Source organism: Argiope bruennichi, chromosome 7, assembly GCF_947563725.1.
Source record: "Argiope bruennichi chromosome 7, qqArgBrue1.1, whole genome shotgun sequence".
NCBI classification, from domain to species: domain Eukaryota; kingdom Metazoa; phylum Arthropoda; class Arachnida; order Araneae; family Araneidae; genus Argiope; species Argiope bruennichi.
In genome coordinates, this window is record NC_079157.1 from 24,282,095 (window position 1) to 24,294,458 (window position 12,364).

A 12,364-nucleotide genomic window follows, 5' to 3' on the forward strand; every position below is an offset into this window, starting at 1 on the left:
TACGTATTTCAAATCCCCCTATTTCAATATAAAGCGCTTAAGCACATGTAAAAGAACTCCCATTTACTAGGTGTTTGAATTTCTTTCCAATTCCATCAAATAGTTAATATGATGCCAATTATACCAATGCTCGAAATTTGAGCTCAGTTTGGATACCAATTATACCAATAAGGCTTGATTCAATAAATATTAATTATAAAGATTTATTCTCCAATAAGCTATTTTCTTTGCTGTTCTACTTCAATTCAGGCCTCTATAGCCTCGAGTCAGAGTCTAAGTAACGGGACCAGAGAGTCGCGGGTTTGAGACTGTGGCGTATTGAATTGCGCGAGGATAGAACCTGGGACCTTGTAGTTCGCAGTCCAGTAACATGACCATGATACAAAAGCAATTGCTCAAATAGCGTAGCTGTTAACTGGCTTATAAGCTTTCACCACAGAGTCTACTTCCAGTGAGTCGGAGGTGAGACGAAAGATATGGCTGTTCAGTGGTGATGTATTAGCTGTTGATTCTAATGCGCCTGTACCCATTTGAGTAGCGCCAAGTGTTATGGTGAGCGTGTGTGGGTGAGTGGTTGCTGTTGCTGCGTCAAGTGAGTCTGGCAACTTTGGGTTGCTACGGCCTTTCTGTGTTGCTGCGTCAAGTGAGTCTGATGATTTCGGTTTGCTGTGGGTAGAGGGCGCCACAACAGCCATACGAAGGTTGAAGGTTCATCGTCCGAGGTCATCAATACAGCGAATTGGATTGAGCGATGGATAGAACCTGGGACCTTGTGGTTCGCAGTTCAGTAACATGACCATGATACAAAAGCAATTGCTCAAATAGCGTAGCTGTTAATTGGCTTATAATCTTTCACCACAGAACTCAATTCCACAAAAGGTCTACTATGTATTATAGCCTAGCTTATGTTAAATCGTTGAAGTTCAAATATCATCAAAAGTTTAGTCAAAGTTTGGAGAAGAAAGCTCGGATACTATTCTCTTTGTTAAAGTACGAGATCCATTTTTCAAAATGGGATGTTAATCTAGATGAAGCTATATTCACTCAGAAAAAGGCAATAATACAGCGTGGTCATAAAGTCTTTCCCTTAAAGTCTCACCAAAAATAATTACAAAAGAGCTAATAGAATATACTATTTTAACTTTTGAATATGGAAATTTTATTTTCTTAATTCTCTTTAAACCATCAGACAGTGCAACTAATGCAGAAATAATTATTTTAAATTCAATTGTTATCAAAATGGCCTCTGCGAAAGAAAAAGTTCAGTGCCTTCCTTGACACGATGAATTCAAATTTATGAGTTTCAATTTTGAGTTTACATAAACGGCAGAGTATTTGCAACTCTAACGAACGATATTGATACGCTCAAAATTATGATACTAAAAGCTGTTTCCAGTGTGACAGCTGAAATGTAGAACAATACGTGACGATAACTGGAATTGACATTCTTCGAGCTACCATGGGTGTTCATATTGAAATTTATTGACATAAGTGGTTTGATTAAAAATTTTATGAGCATCCTTACAATCTACTGAAGCAACCATATGAATGATTATAATAGTTATTTTTCAATTATTGTTTGTAATTAGGATTAGACTATATGGCCGTTATGTATTGTAAGTAATTTCAGAAAGCTACAGTATGACTGCATCGCACCTTTTTTAAAACAAACTCTTTCTTTTGTAGGGAAAGCTTATAAGCCAGTTAACAGCTACGCTGCACGAGCAATTGCTTTTGTATTGTGGGCATGTTACTGGGCTGCGAACCACAAGATCCCAGGTTCGTTCCTCGCTCATCAAAAATCCGCTACATTGGTGACCTTGGACGATGAACCTACAACTGTTCAGCTGTTGTGGCGCCATCTACCTACAGCAACCCAAAGTCGTCAGACTCACTTGACGTAGCAACACAAAAAGGCCGCAACAACCCAAAGTCGTTAGACTCATTTGATGCAGCAACATCAACCACTCACCCACACACACTCGCCATAATGCCTGGCGCTACTCAAATGGGTACAGGCACATTAGGCTCAACAGTTAATACATCACCACTCAACAGCCATATCGTTCGTCTCACCTGCGACTCACTGGAGGGAGAGTCTGTTATGAAAGCTTATAAGCCAGTTAACAGCTACGCTGCACGGGAAATTGCTTTTGTATTGTGGTCATGTTACTGGACTGCGAACACAAGGTCCCAGATTCTATCCTCGCTCATCACGATCCGCCACACTTTCATAAAGAATTAATTTTGGAATATTCAGCGTACAAATACGACGAGAAGAATTTTGCGAGGTTCATTTGGGTACATGATTATAGATAGACAAAGAGGTTTACATCTTTTGCAATTTTCTTACGGCTATTTTTCACATAAAGTTTCTTGCAATAAAAATTGTATAGAGAGGAATTCAATTAATGAACAATTAATTTTATGTGCTCATTATACATGGAGAAGTCTACAACATCAGTTTCATAGCAGCGAGAGAGTAGTATCGAAAGTACATATTGGATTTTCCGGTGCTTCTGTCAGCGATTAACCACTAATGATCACACGTTAGATTCCATGAAAATGTCAGATTATGCCAAAGATCGATGTAATTATTGTTCACCAATGGCAAGCATTTGATGTACGAGTATCAGTTTTCTCTATTATACTATGAAGCTCACAATTTTGATGTGTGAAAATAAAAATCTGAGCATTCATGGCCTTTGTCCAAAACCAAGAATCTTATTATCGAGGTTCATGGTGAGTTCAGTTATACTAACACCCCGTTTTTAAAGCAATACTGGGGCTATTTTGAGACGGACCTCGTAATTTTGAACCAAGGTCAGATGACGAGGACGACACCTGAGCTGGCATCCCCCTCTCTAAATTTCCGCGCCACATCAGCAAGAGGACGTTTGATCCCGACGGATTTTTCGTGCAACAGACCCGCTTACACGGCGGTTCTTCAGGTGGAATGAGATCTCGAACCTGAAACCCTCCGCTTCCGAAGCTGAGACTTTATCACAAGGCCACCGCGATCTCGATGGGGAAGGGGAAAACATCGAAATTAGAACAATATTCCAGAAGGTTTTGGAGAGAAAGGAAAAAATACAACTTTTCTTCCCGATTAAAATCTGCTAAAAGATTCAAATTCATTTCTTAGGCTTTACCTTTGCTTTTTTTTACCGTGTTGTTAAGAAAATCATGGTTTGTTTGTAATAATAAATATAATTACGAATCTCTAAAATTGAAGTACGAAATATTTATTAAAAAGTTTTATTACTTATTAATAAGTTCGAGGTATCATATGGTTCAGCAAATTGTGAAACACCCCTACTCTGAAACATCATTGACTATAGTTCAAAAAATATGGTTACTTTAACTTTCTTTACTAACACTACCTAGAATTTCCACAAACATATAGTTGAAATCAACGAGGGACTTTCAAATTTCAACACTTTTCAAAGATTGTTACACGAAAATCCTGGAATAGTAGACCATATTTGTATTTTGTTTTTATGACGTCTGTAGAAAGGTAAGTCGTGATTTCGTATCACGAGTCAGATAGAATCGCGATTCTGCCGATGATACTATCTGACATACGGAATCTCCTGCAGATGAAAGGTCAAACCGAATCGAATCACTTTCGGAAAATTCAAAAATACAGTTTTTCCTGAGATTGTTTTATTTCTTAGCCGAAATGAGTTCGTTTGGTAGAAAGTCTGAGGGATGATTTTTGGTGTCTTCATAGAATTTTTGTGGTTTCAGGAAAATAACTTGCCTTTCTTAGAATGATGATGATTGTTTTCTGGATAAAAACATCTAGTGTTATTTTTTATTTTATTCTTTCCCGTATACGTAGCATAGAAAAAGTATTCGAAAAAAATTCGAACCCGGCGAATTTGATGAATCTCTACGTTTCAGATTTCCCTGAGTTCGAAACACACAGTTCTGGAAAATGTCCGTCTGCCTGTGACAGAGATAACTGATAAACGCTTTCAGCAAGACGGATGAAATTTGATATACGGTCTTCACACCAAATTTGTTATTTTCTATCAAATTTTGAACAAGATCCCTTCAAAGGAAGTCTGTCTGTCCGGCTGTTCTAATATAAGTTAATACGATATCTACAAAATGAAGAGAGCTAGATGGGTAAAATTCGACGCACATATTTAAAATCTATAGTGTTGGAACCTCTCAAATTTTGATCTAAATGCAATCCCGGATTGATTGTCTGTCGGTCCATACTTTTGTATACTTTCAGTGACAATTCAAAAACACCATGACTTAAATATATCACATTTGGCAAAGGGATTTTATTTAACTACAAGTGCAATTTCATGTCAAATTTTTGTTTCAATCGGTTGAGAAAACCGTACATAAAACACAAATGCCAGGGATTAATCGCCAAAAATCTTGCCAAGAATGGCACGATAGATTCAGTAAAAATGCTAAATTCTCGCCAAAGGTCAATATTTTGTAACTGTCGAATGCCGATGTTGTGTAAGACGTTCTTTGACATGATAAGTTTATTAGAAAGAAAGCGAGAAAGTTTTGATGAGATCACTCCCCAATCCAATGCAGGATTGACCGTCCGTCTGTCTGTCTGTAATTTCAGAAACATGTAAGCACGATAATTCAAGAAAGCAATGACAAATATATCAAATTTGATAGGAAATTTTGTGACTGCATTTGTCAAATTTGTGTCTCGTTTTAGTTTCGTTTAGTTATATTAATGTCCCGTTGTAGAGCAACACTAGGGCTATTTTGGGACGGACCTCGTAATGTTTAACCGCGGTCAGATGACGAGGACGACAACTCAACTGCCCCCCCCACTCTCACCATGCCACACCATAGCAGCAGGAGGACGTTTGACATGACGGATTTAACGTGCAACAGACCCCTTACACGACGGTTCTTCGGTGGAATCGGGTCTCGAACCTAAAACCCTACGGCTCACAAGCTGAGATCTTACCACCTGGCCACCGCGGCCTCAAATTTTTGTCTCAATCGGTTGGTTAAAACACAAATTTGATTTTCGAATACCGCATATATGGGATTAATAGACAGGGATGACATGACAGATTCAATCAAAATACTAAAATCACGCCAAAAGGTTAATATTTCATAATTATTGTACGTCAATTAGAATATATACATAAGCAAGAATATGCGAGAAAGTTTTGAAGTGACCACACCTTCTGGTTTGATAAGGTTATTCAGATTTGTTCATGTATTTTCTGGCTGTCAAAAGCAGATTATCTTGAAAATAATTACGATGGTCATTGTATCATTCTTACACTAGTATTAACGTTTTCAAATGTTGAAAATCCAGCTAAAAATAGACATATGAAGAATCATGTAGTCATGTGACTAATGTACTTATCTTTGAGCAAATGATGTAAATAACATAATAGTACACAACATGTGTCATCAGAGATGAAAATGTTTAGCGCAAAATCTTAGCTATGCATTGCGTATTATAAAACCACTTTTGTTTTTTAATTTTTTCGAACAAAGTAGCTTTGTTGCAAAATATTAGAAATCTATTACATTATGCTGTACTATAGTAGAAAAAATATATAGTAGAAATAATTTATTATATATAATTTCTACAGTAGAAATAATTTAATACATTTAATAAAAAAAAATATTACAAAGCTAATGGTGTAAATAGAATGTCAATACACATAAAAAAGAATAAAGAGTTATTTAGAGTAAAATTTCAAGATATCTTTACCAATATTTTCTTGATTATGCTGCAAATCATACTTTTTACAGAGTTATTTCTTGAATATATTTATGCAAGAATATTTTATGTTTTTAAACGAGATTCATCATCATCAGCGACTGCTCATATTAGATTTTGTCCCTCTCAATAAGTTTAATCTATTTTGAACTGTTCGCAATGTTTTTTCATAACTGATAACAGGCGTTGCAAAATTTTTTAACTTACCGGCCATTTTTCTTTTTTACAGAATACTTTCCGACCCTTTCCATTCACAAAGTATTGAATCTTCCTAATGAAAAGCAACACTCGATTTTTCGAAAGAAATTTTATGGAGTAAAAAGAAATGGAGTAAAAATTCAATAGCCTCTTCCACTTTTTTACTTTCTCGTATGTGTAGTGAAAGTATAGAAACTGTCGAAAAATTCGAACTCAAGATTTCGAAGAATATCCACGTTTTAGATCTCTCTTAGTTCGAAAAACACCTTTTAGGGAAATATCCGTCTATCAATCCGTAACTAAAGTTACTAAAAAAAATGCTTTGAGCTAGACGGGTGAAATTTGGTATACGGTCTTCCAATGAAATTTGGATATTTCTATCAAATTTTGAGTAAAATCTGTTCAGGGGAAATATCTCTGTCCAGCTGTCCGAATTACTACAAAAAAAAGAGAGTCGAATAGATAAAATTTGGTATATAGATTTAACATCTGTAGTGTAAACACCTATCAAAACTTGAACCAAATCCAACCACGGGTTGAACGTCTATCGATCGTACTTTCAGAAACATGTAAATAAGATAGCTTAAAAACACCGTGACTTAAATATGCGAAATTCGGTAAGTGATTTTGTGGCTGCAAGTGTAGCTCTAGATAAAATGTTTCTTTGAATCGCTTAATAAAATTTTGTATAGAACATAAATTCGATTTTCAGTTACTATTAACCTCATGCCAGGGATGAATCGCTAAAAAATTCACCAAGGATAACTCGATAGACTCAGTAAAAATGCTAAATTCATTCCGATGTTTAATACTTCTTAACTACTGTACGCCAATGCCATGCAAGGCGTTCTCTAGGATGACACCTTTATTAGAGAATATGCGAGAAAGGTTTGGGGAGTTTAGTTATACAGTACCTGAAAGTTTTCGTCTAAATTCATTTTTTCTATTTCGTTTAATCATAAAATCAGGCCAATAAATCAAGGCCGGCCATCAATCAATTTTTCTTTATTAGACCTTTGGCAACTATTTGATACCTTGGTACAAAATTATCAGATTAAGCATCTTTTAATCTTCAAAACAATTAACAAATTGAAACCATTTCTCATTTGCACGTTCCGCTTAATGAAATTTAATTACTGGAACGTGAAATCCAGAACAGTTGTTGATTCAAAATGATACCATTTGTAAGCAATTAGCATTGACGACATTTTATATTACTTAAGTAATCTTTACCAAAGGTCAGAGTTTATCGGGCTTGTTTTAAATGAAATAAATTATATACAAAAAAAAAAAAAAGAATCTATTATTGATGAGTCTGAGAAACAAAGGATTCTCTGAAGTGTCTTCGACCCAAATTCTGTTCTGAAATCGAATCTGTCATCCTATGATAAGCGGTTTGGACATAACTTATTGTTGCAACGTAATTGATGAATTAATTAGAATCCGTATTTAGTTGGCATAAATATTGAATAGATTACTCTTTTCGAATAAGGGCTTTTGCAATTGCGTCCTGCATGTACCACGTATTTTAATGATAACTCAATCTGTTGTTTTAAAATAACAACCTGAACATCCGATTTTTTCTTATGAAATTTCATTTCAAGTTCGCAGAACTGGTCTTGAATACAAAAAAAACAAAAACAAAAATAAGATATTTATAGAGTTTCAATATCTTTTATCCATCTTTGAATAGAACACTGAATAAAAAACTAATAATATGCTTTCCTATTTTTTTAACTAAAATACTAAATAATTATTAGACTGATACAACAATTTCTCCACTTATAGATCGCCTTTAGTGTTTATATATCAGGTACATAATACTTACAGCAACTATGTAATTTGAAATATTATTAGCGAAATAAAATTAATTTTGCATTCATTTAACATTTGCAGTAAAATAATATAAAATTCAATAAAAAAATTAATAATTGTAATTTTATGAAAAATTTTCATAATCATAGGAGAAATAAAATAAAACTGCTATTTCCATTCCATATCTGCATTCCATTTTCAAAATAAATAAATAGTTAAAAATAAAATATAAAATATAATAAAAGTGATGGCATGTCAAAAAATAGACAAATGCCGAATAATCACAAATGTTCAAATATTTATACTAAATTCAATACATAATATATTTAAAAATACTCCAGAATTTCCATTAAATAAACGATGATAAAAAGATTAGATTTAAATTAATTATTAGTAAATTTATATTTCCCATTAAAATTTATTAGCAAAAAAAAATTTACTTCCATTTTAAAATATTTATCAACAGTTTAAAAAATTAATCAGCTAGCCATCACAAAATTCCTCCATCATTGCACAGATAAATGACAAATTATTATATTAGTTTTACAGTTTTATTAATTATAGTAACAATTAAATTAAAACAAAAAATAAATGAACTCACCGGTCTCCAAACCGAGAATTTTCGATCAACACTTAAGTTGCCAATTCATGCATAAACACTGTCCACATTTCACACGTAATCTGTGCATTTGAAATCAGAAACCACACAAGCTGCGTAACTCTTTTCTTCTCTTTGTTGACGAAGTGAAAACGTTTATTTGCCCGCGAACTATTTCTCAAAGCTAAGAAACAAAAATCAAAACACAAATACGTTTATTTGTAGCTTTTATTTTTTCACTCACAGTCTTCGCTAGGTTCGTGAGGCCTTCTAAGCGGTCGAATCAGTTCTTTTTGCTATTTCGTTGATCGCGTTTAATCCTAGGGCGAAAACGAAAAGAATAAAAATTATAATAAATAGTGTGAAGCAGTGAAATCTCCGCGATACAGAAGAAGAAAAGTTTGGGTGCGGTCTTTGAAATTAAACTGGACAATTTTCTTTGTTCTTTTATGCTAACAATGTGTATCCATCATTGGAAACAAATTAACTGGGATTCTCGAGAATCATATCCTTGATCTAATTTTTTTCGAAGCACCCTCAGGAGAAGCATGTTGTTTTCTGTTAAAAGGGTCCATCTTGATCACGGAACAAAGCAAGGTTAAAATTTATTTTCGACTTTGAAATTAACAAGGCGTCCTCTAAGTTCTTTCACGCATTCTTCAAATAGCAAAACTAACAACTCTTCTCTTGACGACATCAAACCTTTTACGTTACGTTTTATTTCATTGACAATAAACAAAAATTCATAATAAAATACACATCAAGAATTGTTCTGAATGAATATGAATTTTCTCAATACCGGTAATCTCAGAAATTATTGAATTATCATCACAATCAGATGAATACTCAAAGAATTATTTCAGAATAAAATGCAAATTATAAAAAATTGTTCTTAAAGAACAAGAACTGTTTCACGATAACGGCTCTATCACAAAATATTAGATTCGACTCAATTAAATGAACAACTATTCGAACAACTGATTTCGAAAACGTTCGAACCACTCGCTGTTTTTTTACAAATGCTGTCGTGAAATAAGAACGCTCTGCTACTATCTCGGCTATCTGAACCGATACCGAGAATTAATGATATCAACAATGCAAAGGTGTCCTGGTCTGTTATAAATATAGCGAAACTTCACAAGTCAGCACAATAAAAAATAGAAAAACACTAAATCCGTCCGATTTTTCCCTCCCTCCAGGGTTTGAAGTACTACCGAGAAAGTAGGATAAAGATAAAAACATTCGACCTATGAACTGTCAGGATCAGGACCTCATTTTGGGAAAAGCGTGCAGACGATTTTTAGCGAAAGGGAAAACCTCGGCAAACACGCACGCGACGCAACTGGTGATGAGACGAATTCTTTTTTCCGAAAGAGGAGAGCCGGTTGACATAGCAACCGACAGAAAGTTTCAGCCTAGGGGCTGTTTGAAATTCGCTGGTCCCGTCATCGGAAATTGCTGCTTCAGTGAGCGCCATCTGTTATCTACCACTAAAAATACCTCGGGTATTTTATTTATTCTTTTAGTTTCTGCCGGATACGATCTTTGTTTTCTAATGCTTAAGCTTGTAAATGCCAGGAAACAGAAACTGTTTGAGACAAATTTCGGGTAAAAGCGAAAATATGATAAATTGAATTGCAGATTACATCAGCGGAATATGAAATGAATTCTTAGAAAAGTTATAACTGCGGAAAAAATTAGATATAAATTATCGTAGTGAATTAGGATGGATAGTATGAGAACTTTCATATGACGTTGCAATGCAGAAATTATATTTTTCCAAAATGTGTTTAAATATTTTAAGATATAAATTTTTTCTTGCAGAATTTGATTAATAATAGATTGGTAGGTTAAAGTGAAATATAGAATAAAACAGGTGGTTTAACACTGAAAAGATCTTAGAAAGTGCGAAGTCTAATTGGAGGTAATTTAGTATATAAAAATATAGGGAATTTTAATATGTAAAAACCTAAGATTGAAGAATGTAGAAAAAAAAAAAGGCAGCTGAAATGTTTTCTACTTGACTTTCTCGTATAAAAACACAATATGGAGTGCTTTGTGCTCCATGTAGTGTAGACAAAAAAAAAAAAAAAAAAAAAAAAAAAAACCGAGTATGATTTTCGACATTTTTTTCCTATTAGAACCAAAAATTGACATTGAACTAAGATTCTGTTGGCAATTCCCTATCCCTTAGTTTATTTAGTTCTTAATAACTCAAAAACTCAATAGTATATTTATTTGTGTAATCGAATCGAATATATCCATGATCTCTCAAAAGGTAATAAAATAAAAGTTATCTCTTGTGTATTATTAACTGCGTCCAATTGGCGAACAGAAGCTGCGAAAGACTATATTATGATGCGATCTTTGGCGATTTTTTAAACAATTAACAGCTTGAGTGCAGTTAATACGCAAGTACCAGAAAACCAAATATGTATTGTGGGCAATTATTTTTGGAGAGATTATAATGAAAATTTGACATAGAGCTACAATTAGTCACAAGATCACATACAAAATTTCATAAATTCAAGTCATTTCGTTTTTGAGTATAGCCTTTACATGTTTGTAAAAGTAACGAAAGATAGTCCACCCTTTGACAGATGCGGTTCAAAATTTAATAAAGATATGCGATTTAAATACAATATACTGAAACCAAATTTCTTTTATCTAGGCTGTTAATTTTTGAATTATCATATTTATATGCGTTTCAAAGAACACAGTAACAGACTCAATTGCTTGACGAATTTAATTCCAAATTTCATATATATCTACACTTTAGATATTAACTCTTTTAATTTCGAAGCACCTTCCAAGTTCCTTTAACAATCAGATTTTCTTGGCGTGCAATTGCAAGATATAAATTCTTTCAAACTGATGGCCAGTTGCTCCTCGTTATTCGAAGTAATAAATCTGACATCGCTCTACTTTGAGCAATTGCTTTACCGACTTTTCAACAATAATTCTTCCCGATCTCTTTATATCAGTTTCATCTTTTATATATATTCATCATTGAAAAACAACAACACATGAAAATAGAAACCAAATCGGTACTTTTCCGTCAGCCGGGCGCAAATGTCGCCAATTGTGAACCAAACGCGAGCCAAGTCACCAAGCAAAGCGAATGACAAAGAAGAAATTTGGCGGAATTCTACATTATTTGGTAATTTCTCGCTTTCGCCGGGCTAACGGAAAACTACCACCAAATCCTTTAAAAGCATTTTTAAAATATGCAAACAACCAAACAACCTATTTAGTGAACGAATACCCGCTTCCTACCTGGTGTACTGGCATATTGGAGTGGGCTGTAAAAAAGCCACTATCAAAAGAAAAAATAAATAAATAAATAAGCGTCCGAAACTGGTCCTCTTGAATGTTAAGTCGAAATTCTCAAATGCCTGAAATCGTCTAACCTGAAATGTGAGTGTTAAACCAGTGTATTATGTTTTATTTATTAGCTCTGCACGTTTTATTTTTCTATGCTCGGACAGCATAACAGATAGACTTCTTCTGAATGGATTACGATCAAAGATTGACAAAAAATCTACACATTTAGAGTAAAGACCATACACCAAATTTGCAGTCGTTCGGACAGTCAGAACAGACAGATTTCCTCTGAACGGATTCTACTCAAAATTTGATAGAAATCTTCACATTTGACCTGAAAACCGAATTTCATCCACCTACCTCAAAGTATTTTTGAGTTATATTTGTAACAGACGGACAGATATTTTCCAAAAATGTGTTTTTCTGAACTCAGTGAGATTAAAAACGCGAATATTCCCCAAACTCTCGAGTTCGAATTTTCTGATAATTACTATACTTCATATACAAGGAAGTGAAAAAGTAGAAGAAGCTATAGAGTTTTTTAATTATCGTATTCAAATACACACAGACGAGCAGCGAAACATATTGTTATGAATTCGGGGTTCTTTGACTTTGTTAGTCGATGAAGAAACACAATCAACAGTCCTCAGTAACAAACGACGACTTTATTAACAAGAAGAAACGGATACGCAGCCGAA

General features: G+C 34.0%; 1 protein-coding gene across 1 annotated transcript in view; it reads right to left on the bottom strand.

Moving 5' to 3' along the window:
- Positions 1 to 9,741, bottom strand: part of LOC129975218 (uncharacterized) — a 164,840-nt gene extending 155,099 nt beyond the window's left edge. Inside the window, exon 1 of the mRNA XM_056088213.1 lies at positions 8,346 to 9,741. The gene's annotated coding sequence lies outside the window, so the exon portion shown is untranslated. The remainder of the gene's footprint in view (positions 1 to 8,345) is intronic.
- Positions 9,742 to 12,364: the final 2,623 nt, after the last annotated feature.